The sequence below is a fragment of the Halictus rubicundus genome, chromosome 1, assembly GCF_050948215.1.
Source record: "Halictus rubicundus isolate RS-2024b chromosome 1, iyHalRubi1_principal, whole genome shotgun sequence".
NCBI lineage: Eukaryota > Metazoa > Arthropoda > Insecta > Hymenoptera > Halictidae > Halictus > Halictus rubicundus.
Window position 1 is genome coordinate 5,134,712 of NC_135149.1, and position 20,048 is coordinate 5,154,759.

The 20,048-nt window shown below is 33.7% G+C and overlaps 1 protein-coding gene, 1 long non-coding RNA gene and 1 other non-coding gene across 8 annotated transcripts in view; all 3 read left to right on the top strand.

The window, feature by feature from the left end:
- The first annotated feature begins 393 nt into the window (after positions 1–393).
- The window catches only part of LOC143353625 (uncharacterized), a 180,710-nt gene continuing 161,055 nt past the window's right edge, over positions 394–20,048 (top strand). The window contains exon 1 of the long non-coding RNA XR_013082187.1: positions 394–572. This is a non-coding gene — a long non-coding RNA (uncharacterized LOC143353625). The remainder of the gene's footprint in view (positions 573–20,048) is intronic.
- Positions 2,820–2,904, top strand: LOC143361827 (U6atac minor spliceosomal RNA). The gene has a single exon (XR_013083534.1). It is a non-coding gene; the product is annotated as a U6atac minor spliceosomal RNA (small nuclear RNA).
- LOC143353336 (uncharacterized) overlaps positions 4,851–20,048 on the top strand; it is a 171,482-nt gene continuing 156,284 nt past the window's right edge. For 2 of the 6 annotated variants that reach the window (XM_076786615.1, XM_076786624.1), the window contains exons 1-2: positions 4,851–5,111; positions 12,349–12,810. The gene's annotated coding sequence lies outside the window, so the exon portion shown is untranslated. The other 4 variants (XM_076786580.1, XM_076786605.1, XM_076786587.1 and 1 more) reach the window with 3 other exon arrangements.

A 20,048-nucleotide genomic window follows, 5' to 3' on the forward strand; every position in this document is an offset into this window, starting at 1 on the left:
ATTGCACTATCACGCAACGTTTTCGAAAAATATTGGTTTTTGTAAAAATGCATGATTTTGATAAAAAATGACATGATGGCCTTTTCTCGACTCGCCAGGGCCGTCGCTATGCGTAGTCGACGTTGGTTCCACTCAAATGTGTAGAGACTAAAGATTACAGTTGGACACTTATTATTGAAAATCGGGATACCATGTACAAACGTTAAGCAAGGCGGAAACATTTTTAAATTTGTTTACACCAGAAATAAGTAAATTATTCCTAGATAAAGTATTTTTCACATAAATACGAGAATATAGCGTATAAAATACCCGCGTCGGCTCTTCTTCAAAACAACCATTTACAACTATTAGGAAGTACATAAAAATATAGTTCAATATATGAGGAGTCCCCTCTATCTTTTGACTCAAACCTGAACTTTCTCGCATGTTTAGTTTTTGCGTAACACGTCATTTTTTATCAAAATCATGCATTTTTACAAAAACCAATGTTTTTCGGAAACGTTGCGTGATAGAGCAATTATGCTTTCGGATTTGGTTTTAGAATTGCAAAGTCTATAAGAATCGCCCAGCGGGTATTGCAAAATAAATTTGGTGTTGCACAGTGTTATTTTTGTAAGGTTACAATTATAGTAACTTTCGCGAAAGGAGTTCTAGTCATCACAAAACCAAACCGGAACGTTTTTACACAGAAATGCCTCTGTGTTCTTGAATTCGCAGCGAAAGGGTTTTAAGTTAATCAATGCTCGTTATTACTGTAATTCGTTCACTGTTGGGGAAGCACAATTTTCGCGTTCACGCCTCGTAACGAGGAAACCCGTGGACCGTGCCAAACGGTAGCAATGCAATGGATTTTTACGTTTTATTATAGAGACACAGACGCTTCAGAGAAAAATATGCCTCCTATACGTGTGTACACAACCACCAATACTATACATGTTGTTCGATAATCACTAGACTGCGAATTTTATGATTTTATGGTAGAAATGAATCGGTGCAATTTAAGTTTTTTAGATATTCGCAAAAGACTATTGGAATTACTATAGCGAACTCCACCTCTATCCAATGACCAAATTTAACCCTCACGGTCTTCGCTCCTCCCTCTGCACCCCCACTCCAAAAACTTAACCCACACCTAACCAAGACCTAACCCAGACCTAACCAAAATTCGATTCTGATGAGCTTCGAATATGTTATTTGGTGTGTGATTCTGAACAACTTTCCCCTATACTATAACTGTATGTATAGGAAGAAGTTCATCAGAATGATGACCTTGACAATATATATCAAGATCATTTGAATAGGTTAGGATGCGCCCTTTCTAGATTATTACTAATCTAGATAATCATAATAAAAGATTATCTAATGATGACTAGAATTAAATTATGTTTGTAATTAATTATATTAATAATCTTTGACTCGATGTAGGTATAGTATAGCATACCTTAACTAAATCGTACTAGTCTTATCAAAAGGTCTTACAGCAATATTGTAACGCATTCTTGACAAATGGTGCCAGAATATTTGACAATTCAAACTAGCTGTAAAACATGAATCTTATGTAACCGCAGACTTATGAATACTTTCACAAAGAGTTGTAGCAGAACTCTAAAATAACAATACGGGTATAGTTTGTCTTACGGTACAGTGGCACGCAGCAAATTGGAAGAAAAACATTCAATTCCAAGTTTTTATTATTCGTTTATGTGTACTTATTTAAAAAAAAAATACAGCAATTTATGCGTATTTCAAAATAAATAATATGATTTCGACATTTCAAAGTATCATTATATTTAAGTATGTATTATTATATATTTTTATGTTATAAAACTGAAGTTTTTCTAGTCCTCTCTTATACTTATAGAAGTTTCTAACATTTGCGAACTTTTGGAAGTCTTATAGATCCATCCCGTCTAAATGTATACTTTGACACGATTATTAAGAGATAAGGAACAGCTTTCCCGTGATCCTTTGCAGAACACGTCTACACATTTTTTAAAAACATCAGAACATTACAAAATTTAATGGGCTCTTACAATATAGATATTCGTAAAAGGAAATCCACGTGAAATTATAATATCAAGATGAAAGAAAAAAATAATCATATATATTTTATTTCATCTGTAGGGCCATTTTATCCGAAATTATTATATTAGAAATCGTTTCAATTCGTTGCAATTTACAAAAAGCAGTAGGTACTCCAAATTACTTAACGTATTCTTAAGAAAATGAAAAGCGGATAAGGTGAAGATAAAAAAGAAGAGTATTTAATTCAAACAATATTATCTATTGGAAATATAAATTAGTTATTGTCAACGTGATTGTTATCTCAACATGATTGAGGCGTGCTCATTACACCCTTGGCGTTTGTTTTAATTATACTGACTGTGTTCAAATATACCGTGCTGTGGGCAAAATGCGCTCCAACGAGAAAGTTAATTTTCTTCATTTTTGACATACATATGTATTACGCAATATAGGAATAAGTTATAAATATTCGAGTTAGTTCAGTTTTGAAAGGTTGTACGTTCTTGTGAATACAAAATTCACACCTACAAGAGTTACTTACCTTATATGTCCTTTTCTACTGCCGACGTAGATCAAACAATGGTATGTCCTAGCCGATGTATATCCCTGGCTAGACCCGTGTTTTTTACATATATCGAGTAAACACTGTATCATCAAATTATTCCTCTCCTATGCACTTTGAAACTTGTATTGTTTCGTATATATCGTATAACTTTATAATTAAACATGGAGCCCAGAGAATTATGTACATTCCGTTCGCACACATAAATTGAAAAGTTCTGTACCAGTTTGCAGTGTAATATGAAAGGAGAGATGTTTAGCACTCCCCTTGACAAGGATGGAACACACATACACTGTACCAGTTTGCAAGTAAGGTTTCGTTATGGAGATATATTAACAGTTGGAATTGATAGTACCGCTGTCGGTGCGCGTTTGTTCAAACTCTAATCAGCTGATCGGTAAATCACATGCACATGACCACACAGAAAATACATGTGGGCACAATAATTAAATTAGCACAATACTGCCTTGAATTGAAAGTACACTTTTATTAATAAGTGCTAAACTATATATACCAAATGAGTTAACATAATATTGAAGATGTTTATTCTTCACCAATATGCAGGTTTTACGCTCCAAATTCACAGATTTTACAGATCATATTCACATTTTTGCAAATCAAATTCACCCTTTTACAAACCAGTTTCAGTCAAATCAAATTTTTCTAGAAAGAATATAGCCGGATAAGATAGTAAAAAATGCACTTGGAACAAATTAAACTGTCTATGAGTCAATCGATAGGGCATGAAGAACAACCACGTTGTGTAAAATTTGAACCCTATATATTAACCGGGAGGGTAGTTATGAGGTAAAATGGACAAAATTAGTTTTTGGCCTGTGTTCCCTATTGAGTCATATGCGAACATTTTTTAAAGTTTTAAAGATACATGTTGCGATTGAATGTTCGTAATTATAATAAAAACTGAAACGAAACAAAATCTTAATTTGTAAATACAAAACTTAAACCTATGAAAGAATAACTAACTCTACTTATTTTACCAATTTTTGTTAAAAATTCAATCCTAACTACTTGACTATTCAGAGTAACATCCTCCTATAGTCGTCATAATCTAGTCATTTAGTAGTATTACAGTAATAAATTGTTTTAACTTTTATTATTTATTCAATCGATTATATATTATTTTATCCTTTATTTGTTGTGACGCAATTTATTTAAATAATTGAAAATACATGATTTTTACACATATTGTATATAACTACGATAAGTTATCTGTTATTTATTGTTAAGTTATAGCACAAAATATTTGTCAAATCAAAATGGACTTTTTGCCTCATGCGCAGAGTAACGAATCCTCGTTATTTGACAACTGGTATTTCATGTAATATGAAACTAAATAAGAGAGAAATTCCTTTTAAATTAACAGATATTTATTGAATTAATTGTTCTTGTTATATACAATCTTGTTATAAAAATATTAATTTTTTAAAAATAGCAAAAATTATTATTTTATTATTATTTCCTTTTGGACTCGAACAATAGAAAATTTAACATAGTCTTAACAAATATTCAGTTAAAGTATAAAAATCCGAATGTTGCAGAATGATGCTCAATTTCTCTGAATGCTTCTTCAATGGAAAAGTATTCCTAGATCAACAAAAGCCAGAAAGTATTCTCTGAAAAAAAAATAGTTTCGGGATTATGTGAACTTGTATCTTCCGCTTCATATGTATAAAAGCGTTCTCGTTTACTTGCTCTGACTATTTTAAACTTTAATGTTTTCTGTTTCAAGTGGAATGTTTTTAAAATCCTATATTATTTAAATTGCATTTTACAGCGCGTCCCAACACTGTTCATGCAATATCTAACTTACATTTACTACAAAAATAATGAAACCACGTGAGTACGTTAAAACAGTAAAATAATGCCTCGTTGCTGATGCCTCGTCCATTACAATTTATTTCTTTTTTATCAAATCTGGTAGTAACTAAGAATAAGTGCAGGATCTCTTAGATGCGGGGCTCGAGGCAAATGCCACGTTTGCCCAGCGCTAAGGGCGGCCCTGTATGTAGTTGTTCAAAAGGTTCGTTATCCGAGTGTAAAACATATAGGAAATGATCCGTAATATTGTTCCATGGAAACAATGTTACCGCGAAACACCTAGAGACTATTCTCCGATGTGATTTATTGTCCGAATAAGTTGTCACCGACTCTGCAATCGGCGGACGGGCCTGACTCGAGTGTAAACGCGCGTGCGCGGACGCGTAGCTACGCAAGAATCCGCGGTACTGATTGGTAAACGTCGAGACGCTCCGAAACAGCACGCTTACGTGCACCGTTCGCGTCGTCAGTCTCGCGCCGAGCGTCGTTCAGTGCGTGTTATCGTTATTAGTGGTGGTATTTATCCGTGTTTTCGGAGCAACGAATCCGAATATTTCCGCGAACTCGAAATCCATTCAGCGGGTGTGCATGACAGTCGGGAAATAAGTGACACATCCGGCGAAAACCCATCGAAAGTGCATCGGCAATTTATTCGTTTGCATTCATCGCTCACGATTATTCGAAGGTTAGCATCCTTCCAGTTTTCGCAGGAGCGAACGTTTCCCAAGTTGTGAAAAATCATTGTGCAATTCGAATACGATTGCGGACGTTGTTTTTTTTCCTCTTCCGGTCATTTTCACTGTCGCGATGCGAACTCTGTTTTCTTTATTATCGGTACGAAACTAGTCACCGATGGAATTTGTTATTGTTCGGCACGTTCGGTATGGTGATTTGTCGTGTTGTTTGACACGGAACAGAAGAAATTACTGAAAAATTATTTCTTCACGATGAAAGCCACCGAACTGGTTCGAAATGAAATGTTCGATTGTTACGCATTATTGTCGAAAACAAAAAGTATATGTATCGAAGTGTTAGTTCAATCGCTGTTAAACGGTGCTTAAGCCATATGTCATTAGTCGCACGAGAAACGTAAGTTTATGGACATTAATAATCTTTAGAATTATCGGACTGCGGATCTTTATGCAAAATAAACACTTTCGTCCTGAATTGCAACAAACTGGGATCGAATAAAAATTGAATTTCTTTCTTAATATGTTCAGTAGGTTTAAAATAATATGGAATAAGGGATCCAATTACTGCATGGGTACCAATTTCTGTGCCTATATTAATTACGCTTATTTTCGAAGCGTAATTTATATTTAAAAAGAGCTTTAAAAATAAGTATAATTAATATACGCACAGTAATTGAGTCCCTTACCCTAACGGTATCTTTAAACTCTTCAAATATGTTTACTGTTTGAAATTGCACCCTCTTTTTTGTGATGACATAAAATCCGCAGTCTAATAATTACTAACGTTATTTCAGCGTTGTATTCTATTACACTTTTATTTAAAAAATTTGCTGTTCAACGTTTTGTGTTTATTCATGTTTTCTACCATTTCCCCATTCTTTCTTCTCCTTTTTTAATTTATTCCATCTTTGTGGATAACGATGCTCCACTTTGCTTATTGTTTTCACGTTAATGCTTCATTATACGCTAACGTAATATTGTGTTATTGTTAATATTGTCGAACAAGATTGTGTTGTGAAATGATTAATTGCTAAGTTTGGTTTTGTATTTTCACCGGTAATAGAATGGCGTCGTCGAACTTGTTTAAAACTAGGATAAGGGACTCAATTACTGTGGGGGTGCCGATTACTGTGTCTATATTAATTATACTTATTTTTGAAGCATAATGAACATTACAAAAGAGATATACAACATATATATTAATTCATTTTAATGTAAAAAATTGAATATCTGTTTTTTTAATACCTATTTATTATGCTTTAAAGATAAGTATAATTAATACGTATAGGCACAGTAGTTGGCACCCCCTCCCCCCACAGTAATTGGGTCCTTACTCTATATTACGAGAAAAGTAAAGGGAGCAGAGAAAAAGTGTTGATCGTATTAAAATGGTAGTTTATACTGCTAGCGAGAATCTGAACGATGCTACTTCCTTCTATAGGGAGTTGTTAGTTTGAAATTCAACGCTTGGTTACTCAGACGAGTACGATTGACAATCAGCCGTGCAATTCCGTTCAATTCAGCCGACTGCTGCGACGAATTTCTCCAATAATTAAGCTCATGTTTGCCGAACTACTTTCAATATTCCCGCCCTCGCAATCCGCGATGTACTTGTAACAATGTTTGCTGGAAATTATGATGATCGCGTACATATGTACGAACGAAAGTAATATTTTTTATCAGTGGGAGAACAGCTGATGATCATAGATATTATTTTTACTATTACGAACACAGATTGCCCATTTTTTGTATTCATTGTTGTTGTCAATGGTAATATTCAAGATGTTACATTCTGTAAATCGGACAAAATATTGTGTAAGGAAATAAAGACTAGGGTAACAATTTCTGTGGGGGTACCAAGTATGTACTGTGTCTATATTAATTATACTTATTTTTATAGAGATAATGAAAACGATAATGAAAAAAATGTAATATATCTTTTTCACATATCCATTATGCTTTAAAAATATGTGTAATTAATATAGGCTCAGTAATTGGTACCCCCACAGTAATCTGGTCCCTTACACTATGTCAGTACCACTCCTGCAATTGTTGATTGAAAAGCGTATGACACTGAAACCTATCTGAGCAAATTCTATTTGAAATGAAAATAAGAAATAATTAGACAGCGGAGCTTCATGCAAAATAAAATTTTCCACCTGGATTGCAACAAAGTGGAGTGAAATAATTATTTATTTTCTTTCTTAATATGTTTAATAAGTTGAAAAAATATAACAGTATTTTTAAATTCTTTTAATATTTTCACTGTTTTCAATCGCACCTACTCACTTTTCTTATAAATGCATAAAACCCACTGTCTAGAAATAAATATTTGAAATAATTTCTTTCGCACCGTTATTTTCAATACTCTTACTTGATTTAGTATTTTTTAATCTCAAGTTTGTCAAATAATAATTCGAAAGCTGGACTCAAACCTGATAATCCGGTTACCACAATTACCTACAATAATTATTTCAAATAATTATAAGATACAATGACATGTTGTTTGATATAATATTTCAAGTAATGTGATTTTAAAAGTGATCACGGGGCATGGAAGTAATTGTAAAATAAAATAACATTTCATTTGAAATAATATTTTAAATGTTATTTAAAAAATGTACTATACAAAAATGACTGTAACTATTCCCGAATATTTAGTAACGATAATTAAGATTCTTCATGGTATATTATTGTGCAGAAACGTTGGAACTTGATTAATCGATTGTAGGTTGATAAATTATTCTGTATATGTATATAGTCCTCAATTTATTAATTTTAATTAAACAGAATATTAAGTAACAAATGACCGTTTTATTCTTAAACATGTATATTTGATTACTTTTAATTTGTATTCCTTTTTTATAAAAATTATCAGTTATTATCAGTTTTTTAATTGTGACAAATGAAAGATGCATGAATGTCAGATACGGAAATTGTTTAAAATGATTGAAAGTATTGTCAGTTGGAGATTTGTAACATTTTTTAAGATTGCATTTTGCATGTAAAATAAATTGAAAAATTACGCATTCGTTAAATTCGAAGTTTAATCCGTCAAAGAAGGAAATGAAAATAATAATATAAAAATTGTTATTTAAATAGGTATTGTGCAGCCTGTATCGACACAAACGCAGTTCGATTAAATGTAAAATTCAGGTCCAAAATAAATTATTTTGCAGTAAATCCTTTGGCTGATTGATTGCCTATCTCTTTCTCACTGTACTTGCAATTATTAAACGGCGAATGTAATAAATGAATAAAACGCATAATTCTGTTATTATTTATGGAGTAAACTATTTGATCTTAATTATGTTAGCTTTAGCAAAAGCTTTGGTAGTCGACTAAATCGTTTAGTGGAATAGAATTCTGCTTAATTCCACTCGCCATAAATCAGTTCGCACAAATTATATGCATGAGCATGTACAGTTTAGCAATTGTGTCCCAAAAGTCAGCCGATTAGCAATTTAGTGCACGCGCATGTAATATTAAATTTTGCGCTGTAGATTAGATTAGAGATTTGTGCCTCTCGCATGCACAATGTAGACATAATTATTTGTGGAGTAAAATACTGTTCGAGCCATTTAATTATCGCTAACTATTCAATAAGGCAGAAGGTATATGCTCTAAGACAATGCCCTGAGAAAGTGAGATAACTAATGAGCGTAATTAGTCGCTGCAGTTGTGATTGTGAATGCGTTAAGACCGGGAAATTCACTTGAACGCGATGTAATCCGCCTGATATGTCGGACGTATCAAGTAATCTGATAAGCTGATAAATTATTATGACGAATATTTCTTGATACGTCATAATTAGTTTTCTGTAAGTAGCAGATTAATCAATTAAACGTTTCTTTAGAATGGAATGTTTCTTAAGTAAACTATCTTATCTTGATTGTTTATGTTTAGCAACATTTCCTTCGATTGAAGATGTCAATTGCTTTAGTGCATTAACATTTTTCATTTTGTCAGAAACTTCTCACAGCGTCGACGTATTAAAGTACTGTTGTTAAAATTATGGTTCTTCCAACTTAAAAATCTAATCAATTTTCTAATGGTACGCAATTTTTTGTATCAAACATTTATGTTACTTGCACTCTGTACTGTACCTTCTGACTTATTAATTTATTATTAACCATTGTTTGTAGCAAATTGACAAAATTATAAATAAAAATACTTTCATTTTGTCCTTGCTTTAATAGAATCTCTACCTTTTACATTACACGAATCGAAAAATGGGGGAGGATACTGCTATCTACATATTTTCTCAGCAGAACTAATTAACTATCGATTACTCATCACTAATCGTCACACCCACCGAAATGTATCAACCCAGAAACATGTACCACCAGATTATGTACCAGACGCGTTACTCTTCGTTTCATCATTGAATTTTACGTATCATTGTATTTTACATGCATTTTAGAAACGGAAATCGATTACCTTCAAAATATAAAGAATTTTTAAAAACATCTTTGACGACTCATTTTTGTAAGTAAATTGTCAATATTTATATATATATATATATATATATATATATATATATTCACACTATTTTCATTCTTGAATAATGATACGAACAAACAATTAATTTAGTAGTAATATTACAATAACACCATTTAAATCATATACTACTGGCAAAATTATTAGAATCCTTTCTGGTCAAATATTTTCAATTCAGCAAGCGTAAATAATTACAATTATTGACAAAAGTTTATGTCAGAAGAACATTCTTCGAATCAGTAGGAAACTTGCTATGTAATATGATTTAAATAATAATAATACGTATACACTTTTTCGTAATAAATGTAGAATTACTGGATGTCCCAATTTTAGTTTTTTTTTTTTTTTTTTTTTTTTTTAATTTATTTATTTATACAGGTCGCATCAACAACTAGGTCATTAGCGACCACAGATATTATATCATATAGTTGAAGTTTCATAATTTAATATTCGCACATAAATTAATATGATGACTGTGTTTCATGTTCGTTTATATGTACATAATTTTTGTATTTTCGTGACTTGTATGCGTATAAATTTGTTGTTCTTCGTGCATTTTTCTTCTAATTTATAAATTTAGACATACATAATACGTAATTTTTTTGTCTGAACGATGTTGTTATAAAGTCCTATGGGAATTTTAGAAATATAAATAAACAAAGAATTTATAAAATATAAATTTATTAATGTTGAGCCTAATATACATATGAGATTAAACTTAGTTGAAAAAGATGAAGTTTCCATTAATCAGAAACTAGAACGATTATACTATTCTCTACAAAGAGAACGATAAAAAAATTCTCACAAGAGCATACTTCAGGAAGCCTCGGAGTCATCGACATTTTTTTCTAGGAACACACACACACACACACATGAATAATTAGATGACGGGTTCGAACGACTATAGACAAACGATATTGATTGCTAGCGATGGCAATGTGAATTGAAGTGCCACGGTACCTTGAGGAAATATTTATTCTTCCGAGATTCATTGAACGAAATATTATGTTTCTACAGTGGTTTTTCTTCTATTTCTTTTCAAACTTCTTTCCCTTTTCGTAAGAATATAGAAAAATGTGTGCAAAACAAATTTTAAATTATGAACACAACTAACTCACTGAATTGTTTATTTATTATTTGAGTAGCGTTTCAAATGTAACTTATTTTGTTTCCTAGAGGAAGTAATTACACGCAAGGTATGTTTGAAACATTTTAAGGGTAGTAAACTATTGAGGAAAACAATATATTAATAGATTAGAATATCATCAACAAAAGTTCCGATAACATTTTAATGCCCCTTAATAACTGTAATTTTCTTAACATCGTTTTGATTGACCATTTCAATAATTACCTTTATCTGGCCACTTACCGCCATACGACTGCTTCCATTAAATCATTAAATAATTTATAATGTATAGCTTCGCAAACGAAGAACAAATACTTAAGCTTAGTACTGTATATATCAAGTATACGATCTCAGTGTATATCATGATGTCTGATAAAGGATTAGTGCGCTTTCAACGTGGTTTTTAAATGTTTTAAATAAATTTATAAATATCGAAGAAGCCGAAATCAGCTTGTTCGTCACACAACTGAGATTTGTTTCTATACACCATTTCTGGACACGTTTAATGTCATATAAGTAAAATCCAATTTGATTTTACCAATCTGTTTAGTTTTATTTGACAAAAAAATCATTTCCGCGAAAATCTAGCGAGTCGAAATGATAGCACACGCAGTGACGCCCGATCAAGACTAGTGCCCCCACTTTAACTTCCCCTTCTACCGCGCTATTTCCCACGCTTCCACCACAACCCGATCAGGTGACGCGTTTCGTCTCTGTTGTGCATACTCTGGTACTGGCAGAGAGAGGGTAACTTTTTCCCCTCAATTCATGCTCCCTCCCCTCATTAGGCGACACTGAGCACACCTGTATAGAAACTTAAAATATTAACTTTGTGAATGATATTTTGAATTTATATTTTGGTGCGTCTGCTTTACCCTCACAATCATCTTGTGATGGTTTTACTTCGTTCACTAATATTTCAATAATTTACAAATGTATTGACGATATTGTCTTCATATTGTGCTATTTATACTATAGATTATAACCATTAAAAATTTAACAATTTTATAAAGTGTCCAGTGAGCTATGGACGTGTTTGACCGCGCATCTCCAACATGGCAAATCTCAGATATATCCTATATTTTTCAAAATTTAATAGAACGGCTAAAAAATATTAACGACTTTCACTCCAATCTTCAAATCTATGGACAACTCAGACATAATAAAAATGATTCAATCCTACTTCCTAGTAGAGACGTTTGAATCTGCAAAATGTTCGACGAAGACCCAGACCTATGCTCTTTCTACCCCATGGTACACAATGCACAAACACTTTAACAGAGAAACTAAGGAGAGATTCTGGAAGTAGGTGTTTCACTTTTTACAATGAGCTTAGGTGAGATGTTGTAACATTTTCTTTCACGAAGTCGTAACAGCATAAATGTTAGCAATTTTTAGCAAAAATTCAAGTGTCCAGTTGGTCGAGGGTGTATGAACGTAAAATATTTTATTACTTCGAAGTTCTCATGTTCGCATCTCGATCGTGAAATTGATCGTAGCCGGTTGCGAGTTAATGGATGCAAACGAGCATGACAAAAGGAGGTTCGGTCGTGAATCAATGGATCCATGACTGCAACCGCATTAAGGGAATAATATTTTCGTAGATCTGGAAGGGAGCCGGTATCCGCGCGAGTATCGAGAGAACGCGTCGTTGGTCGTTATGGGTACCCAGTATTGTGGCCCGCGGGTGTAGTGTTCCGAACTCGCGTAATCAAGAGGAAGGCAGAGTGAAAGGAGAATAGGGATAGCTGACTGAACGAGAGAAAGAGGGAGTGCGAGAGAGAGAGAGAGAGAGAGAGAGAGAGCGAGAGAGGACGCGAAGGAGAGGGGAACACGAGTACACGGGCGCTCTTTCAGCCAGGACAAGAAAGAGGAAGGGGCGAAGGGAACCTGGCCAGAAAGGAAGAAAGAGAACAACTGTGGGCAAGCGTAGCCGGTAAGACTTCGAAAGGCTACTTCTAACGTGGCCGTAAGCGAGAACGAAGTTGAAGAGCGAGGCAGATAAGAAGAATAATGCGGTCTCGGTACTTCCGCCTTGATCAACAGGACGTTCGGGTCTACTCCTAGTAAGTACAGAAAACTTGGATTTACTTAGTATACGTTTATTCCTCGCAATGTTTTTCATCTACAGTGGAACCTCGATAACCCGAACTTGAAGGAAAGGGAAAAAATCTTCGATTAAGAGAGATTTAAAAAACGAAAATTCGACTTATAGAGGCTTTTATACTACGATGAATGTTTCAACTTGCGAAGGTGTAAAGAAAGATTTTGAATTTTAAAAGTGTGCATATATGAAAATAATTACAAGACACATTTCCTCGCTCTTTATTATTAAAAAGTCAGTGATTTTGCTTTGTGCTAGCCTTTTAGTGTATTGTAAATTAATAGTATTTTCAATTGTGAATAATGCAGAGAAAACATTTTCCTCAATATTCTGAAATCATTCAACGAAATTTCGTAATTGCATCGACTGCTGCTCTGGCTTCAGCTTGGTCGGTTACAAAAGGATTCTCCATCATCTTGATCTTCAATTATGTCTTCGTCTAATTTATCTTGAGTGATGGATTCAACAATTTCTAAATCATTTAATGATCCCGTAGTTATAAGTCTATTATCGCATTCCACAAAATCTTCGAAACTTACGTTACCGATACTATACTGTGATGAAACTTGATTCCAAAATGTAATAACATCGGCTACCATATCGTGGCTTGTAACAAGTTCTATTTCTTCTTCGACATTTTCGTCTGCTTGTAAGTTAAACCCACATGTTTTGAAGCAATTGTTAATTGTTTGTTTTGTTATCGTCCTCCATGACTTGTCTGTCATTCTCATGGTCTGTAGTAAAGTGGTGGTTTCCCCTTCTTCCATATTCGATATAATTTTTGTCTCAATTGAGGCAAGCCCATTCCTACTATAGCGCACTCTGCCCCCTTCGACCCTTTAAGTACCGTTATCGTGGAGCGACGAAGACGCGAGGCATCAGCGAAGCGAGAAGCAGACATTTGAGGGGCTCCTTTTTTGTATCGGGGTGGTAATCGTTCATTACCAATTCCCCGAAGGTATACCCACTAATTCCACCACGGTGACCTCCCTGAGCTAACGGGTGGCGGCGAGCACTACACGGCACCCCTTCTCCTTCGCCCATGGCGGCAGTGGGGGGTTAGCTCCGCCCATCGCCAGCCGTTTGAGGGCCCTCTACCGTACCCATCACTGCTGTCAGGAATTTTGAAGGTTTTAATGATTCCTTGATCCAAAAGGTGCTATTTTGAAGTGGTGTTAAGTGGTAAAAATTCAATTGAAAATAATTCGGAGGTCATCCATGCCTTTTAATTCGCAGCATAATCCAGTAGAAACGATTTACAACTCGCAAAACATCGCGGTTTTTTTATTTGCCAATAAATAATGGTTAAAGTTTTTCTGTCCCTGACATATTCACTGCTAGCAAAATTGTAATTCTTTCTTTGCTGCATTTACCTCTGTGACATGTTTCCGTAACATCGTACTTTTATCCAAAAGGCATTTATAGAATAAAGCTGTTTCGTCCGCATTCATCCTTATAGAGGTTTTCGAGTTATCGAGGTTCTACTGTACAAGCTTCGTGTATTCGCTCGCGAATTAATATGAGAACCGAGTGTAATACAAACTTTTATTTTTTCTTGTCATTGCTTAATTTTAGAGGTCCGATTACGGGATCGTTTTTTTTCCTGAAAAATTGATACCGGAATATATGTGGCGTGTCAAAAATATGTCGAAAATATGGAATCTTTTTTATTTGACGCCCCGTTTTTGAGAAAATCGAGTTTGGAGGTTCTGTGAACACGCGTGTCATCGAATAGGACGTGTCGTCTGACGTGTCATTCGTACCTACTGTTTACGACCTACCGGTTCTACTTTGTACAAATTCTAGGCACGTGAACTTTGACTGATTTTCAAAGTAAATTTTGACGAAAACAAAGCTTCGAATTGAAAAATTTTACTGGGTTTTTTTCACTTATTTTCTTATGTGAAATCACCCTGTCCATGGTTGCAGCGTCAACATTGGGACGCCCTGTATATTTATGCTGTACAACTTGTACGTAATATCTTTTTTGCAGTGGTTTTGCGTCGCATGAAATGTTATGACTACTGAACCTTTTGACTGGGGTCGACGAGTTAATCCGTCATTTATGTTTGCTATTACTATCCTAAAATTGTTCATTTCCTTCTTAATTCAACGAATATCTCGTCCATTTCAATGGCTTATAGTACCTGTATACAGGGTGTCCCAAAAATGCTGTATTTCCTTGAAAGAGATAATTCCCGAGGTCATTTGAAGAAACCTTTTCGTTTGCGAAAATGGTCTCCGTGGCTTTGTTAAGGAGTTATTAACGAAAAACGCGAACAAATCAAGGCGCGGCTACAGCAAAGTGTGGCGTCAGCGCAAAGTCGCCAGATCAAGATTTGTTCCCCCACTCTAATTTCTCCTTCTACCACTTTGATTTTGTGTGTTTGAAGTACACCATTTTTGGGACACCTTGTATTAGTATACACTATGTTATATTCGTGTTGATTATGGAATTTTTATCATTTTACTCGTCTTTCATAAAATCTTGGAAACAGTTTATGATTGAAAAATCGCGTAGTTAGAAGGTTAAGCCTACGATGCACTTTTAAACACGATACTCGTTTAGAAAAGAAGTCCATGAATCTTTACAGAAAACATTCTAAAAGTCTATGACACTTTAGCAACACGGTTATTGGTGATCACATTGCTTTACATCAAATAATACAGTTGTAGATACATGAATATTAACATTTACATAACAGAATTGATTTATACATACTACACTAGCGTAGGTATTAAGACAATCGCTTTGATTACACGAGATATCGAGTAACAATCGTTGGGAAGGTAAATATGAATTGCTAATGCAGGAAGAAGCTAGCTGTGAAAGTGAAACCTTAATTACACGAAATGATTAAGCAGAACAATGTCCGGGTAAACGATATTATGAAGCAAGAATGATTGTTCTTACACTTATACAGTTTTGCAATGATTGCTTATGTACCTATACAGAGTTCTTGTCAAATATGCAATTATCTTCCTTAAAACATGTACAATTTTAGATGAAGTTTTCTCTAATCAATTCTATCATCGTTAGCGTTTGTATCTTATTTCCGGATAATTATACAATTATGCATAATTTTGAATATGAAACTTCCCTTTGTTCATGGTTACGAAAGGTGCATCAGAAATATTGGCTAACGTTGCGGTAGTAAGGTATAGAACAGAGAAAATTGTTTACTTAAGTATACTTTTCATAGGATGTCAATTTTTTGGAGTTTTTTGTTTGTTGCGTAAAAGTGTATATGCTACTCATAAACCAATTAACCAGTTTTGACGAAATTTTAAATATGTATAGAACTTGTATGGGTCAGCAAAACACATTTTTTAAATTTTAATTACAGATAATAAGGCATAAAAAGTCGTAAAAAATCTTTACTATTTTTTGCGATTCCGACCAAATGCAATTTTCACAAAATTTTCATTGCACACCATGTACTAAACTAATCCCTCTAGCTTCACAGAAAAATTGAAGTCGTTTGTTAAATCTATAAAGAAATTATTCTGACTTCAAGTATGTGCAATTAATTATGTATATCACTGCATGTATATCAACGCATTTACGTTTCAATATTTTTGTAGTTTAACAGAAGATTATGATGATGAGATATGTGAGACTTACATGTATGGTAGACGACTAAGTGAAGAAATATTACATTACAGCTTAAAAATAGAATCGGTATCTTAAATTTCATGGAAATAGAAATGTATCAAGATTTATAATTATTTTCATCCTCTTATCTTATTTCCGAAAGTCTAATCATTAAAATTTGAAAGTATGGTGTATTTTATTGTTATTATAATCTTTATTTCAGCCTTGCAGCCATAAAATTTGGACTTGGTTTACAATGCCCCTACCTTGCACATGTCTATCTTATCTCACATATTCTTATTATTCATTCTCTCTTTCTCTTGTTAAAACCTAAATTTTTTATTTTTTTCTTATATATCTAATAGTAATTTATGTATGAGGTAGTAAAAGGGCAGTTAATGAGTATGTTGATCGTAGATGTAATTGGGGATTCTTCTTCCGGAACAGAAATTATAAATACTCCAAATTGTTATAATGTTTATCATTGTAATAAACTGTAGAAAATACTCGGATTCACTAACAAATATGGCCCCAGCTTTTGTATAAACTATTACAGTGCATATGCTTTTACCATTTTTACAGTAATATTAGATACAGTAAAGGAAACGATTATTTATGCCGTCATTCATGATTGTTCCAAGAAATTAAGATATTCCGTCATTAGTTGTAGTAACTTCAACATTCCAATAATTCATGTATTAGTTGTCTATGCCGTCGACAGGAAATTATTAATCCTACTGGTGCGTGTTTCAATTAAATACAAATTAGTACGATTATTAATTTAAACGTAGATCGTTATCAATTTGAGCTACAAATGCGTCAATTTAATTTTGTTCGATGTAAGAGCTTTGAAACAATGACGATTTCAAATTATTATTGTTAACAATGTTTTTTTTTAAGTTGCATCAGCCTCACAAGGGTCACTAGCAACTATAAATTTATAAGGTAGTGGTCACTTTTTTAGATCAGGTTAATTAATTAAACAAAAATTTTTTTTAATTCTGAATAATTAACTCTTTTTCAAAAATAACGATTGGAGGATTTGAATTTCGTAATGTTCGATGATTCGATTATTCCGCAGATTATGTTTGTTCCAAATGTTTCAATTAATAAATTCACAAAATATGGCCTTTTAATTTCATTTATCCTGGTTCCGTATGAAGTAAAATACAATATTTCTGATTTTAAGTAACAAAAATATATTTATATTATAAAAGTCACTACTAAATATGACTTGTTAATTTCATTTATCCCGTTTCCTTACACTGCAAAATATTTTTCTTCTGAAATAAGAAAAATCCAATTCTATTCGTATTTTTAATTAGGATCGTAATTTTCTCGAATGCTAAGTAATAACGTTACGCACAAATAATTTAGTTACGGGTGTACAAATAGTGTTAATTTTTTCGCGAACCAATAATACATCTAGGAAAAACCTGTGAATCATTCTATGATACATTTAGTGCTGTGTACTTGATTCGTTAGTGGGCAGATGTTTGACGACCTCACCCATTTTCGGTTTTTGCCGAAGTTACGCTGGCGTGAAACGAGTAAAATTGCCTGTAGTGGCGTAAAACGGTTACATATGTATATATAAGACATGGAAACTGCGGGGAAGATTAACCGTAGGTATCCTTCAGAGGAAGAAAACTGACGGGATCATAAGTGGTCTCGATTTATTCAAGGACTGTTCTCCAGCAGGGTTTAACCGGTCAATAGAAAGTACAGTAGAGGTCGTAACAAGTACTACAAATCGTTACGGTATGGCTCGTTCAGTCGGGCACCTACTTATGTCTTCTTCGCGATCGATAAAGATGATTAAAACATGCGAACCGCACGATGACGCGTCCTTTCGGGACACAAGTTTTTGCCTCGTGAAATTAGGCACATGGAGGTCTTGTAATGTTTGGAAAAGGGGTTCGTGATTGGTCTGCTGAGATATATGAACATAACGAAAAACGATGGGTACATTTAATCCTGGCAAGGCGGATTGTTGTTGACAAATCCCTAGCTAGATGCATAAATTTCTTACGTACAGAGTAAGTCACTTAACTGTACCACCTTTTACTCGTATCCTACTCGTTGCATAACAAAAAGTTTCAAATAAGAGTTCCTTTCTATCATATAAGACCTGCAATGTGGGCGTTAGTTTTTTGATGTCTTGATATTTTATCGAGATGTAAAAGTGACTTTGAGTTTTTGTATCATAATGTGTGATATTTAAATATGCAATTCGAAAGAGTATTGAATGCTGAGTAAAAAAATATTAAGGCATATAGTGTGAAAAAGTAATAGTTACCGAGATATTCTTCAGTGAATATTCAGTCAAATTCAATGATACTTTGTTTGTTGTTAATTATTTTTTTGTGAAACTTCCATCGACATGAAAAAGTGGCCCTTTTCCGAATAAAATGATACCATCGTAGAACATCGATTATCCGAAATGGTCAGTGGGACGTGAGTGATCGGATAAGGCGAGTGCTCTACTGGATGTTTGGACTCGTTTTAATCAGAAAAACATCGCAAATTTTACGTATGGAGAAGTTTCTCCACTTTTATTTTGATTAGAATTTTTCTAATCTCTTTCCTGAGAACGAAAAACGTCCCAACTGACCCCTTTATTTATAGAAGGGGTGATTATGCTCCGGCTGGACGCAGCTGACACGAGAAATTTTGACAGTTAGGGTAGAAACCTTTACGACAGCTATGGTAATAATACTGTAGTGACATTTATAATTTGACAATGACATTTATAATTTCGTAGAGATGAGATGAACGGGAACTTATCAATAACATTTCAAAAACAAGGCGGTTACAAAGAATTTTTATTACTAGAAAGTATGAAACAGAGAATACTAATTAGACTGCGGATCTTTATGCAAAATAGAAATATTGTGCATCGATTACAAGAGATGACCATTAGAGTCAATATAATGTGACGTGTTTAAAGAAATTATTATTTGATTAGTATATACTGCTTACCCAAGTAACAGATGATTGTTTATTTCGATTAGAATTTTTCTAATCTCTTTCCTGAGAACGACAAATGTCCTAACTGACCCCTTTATTTATAGAAGGGATGATTATGCTCCGGCTGATTCAGTAACAGTACCGTATGATTTTCTAATATGGAAATCTTGAGAACATTCTTTTCTGGAATCTGTCAATCTGGAATCTTCGTTTAACTCTATAAACAGAGATCCAGCTGTAAACCTTCAACTCATTGGAAACGACAAATACGAGTATGCGACCTTAGTTTAAAACAGACACCCCGTCTCATTTGTAGGGTATATACACCCGTTCATTTTCATCCTCTTCGGTCAGTAATTGCGTAGCAACGTTCAGAGTCACGTTGAGTCACGTTCGTAAGAGTCAGTTCCAGTGAGATCAGGCTAAAGTTCTCTTTCGTATCAATAGATCCTGATAGCCAATAATTCTATTTCGGTATTCAGTAACTGCTTTTAGATCAAGCATTGCCAGTGCGTCAACACCAAGCATCATAGGTAAATTACCTTTATTATACATTCAATCGCGACACCAACACTTGTAACACACATTCAAATCAGAATATATTCGTGTTGTTTGGTAAATCATACAATCTATAA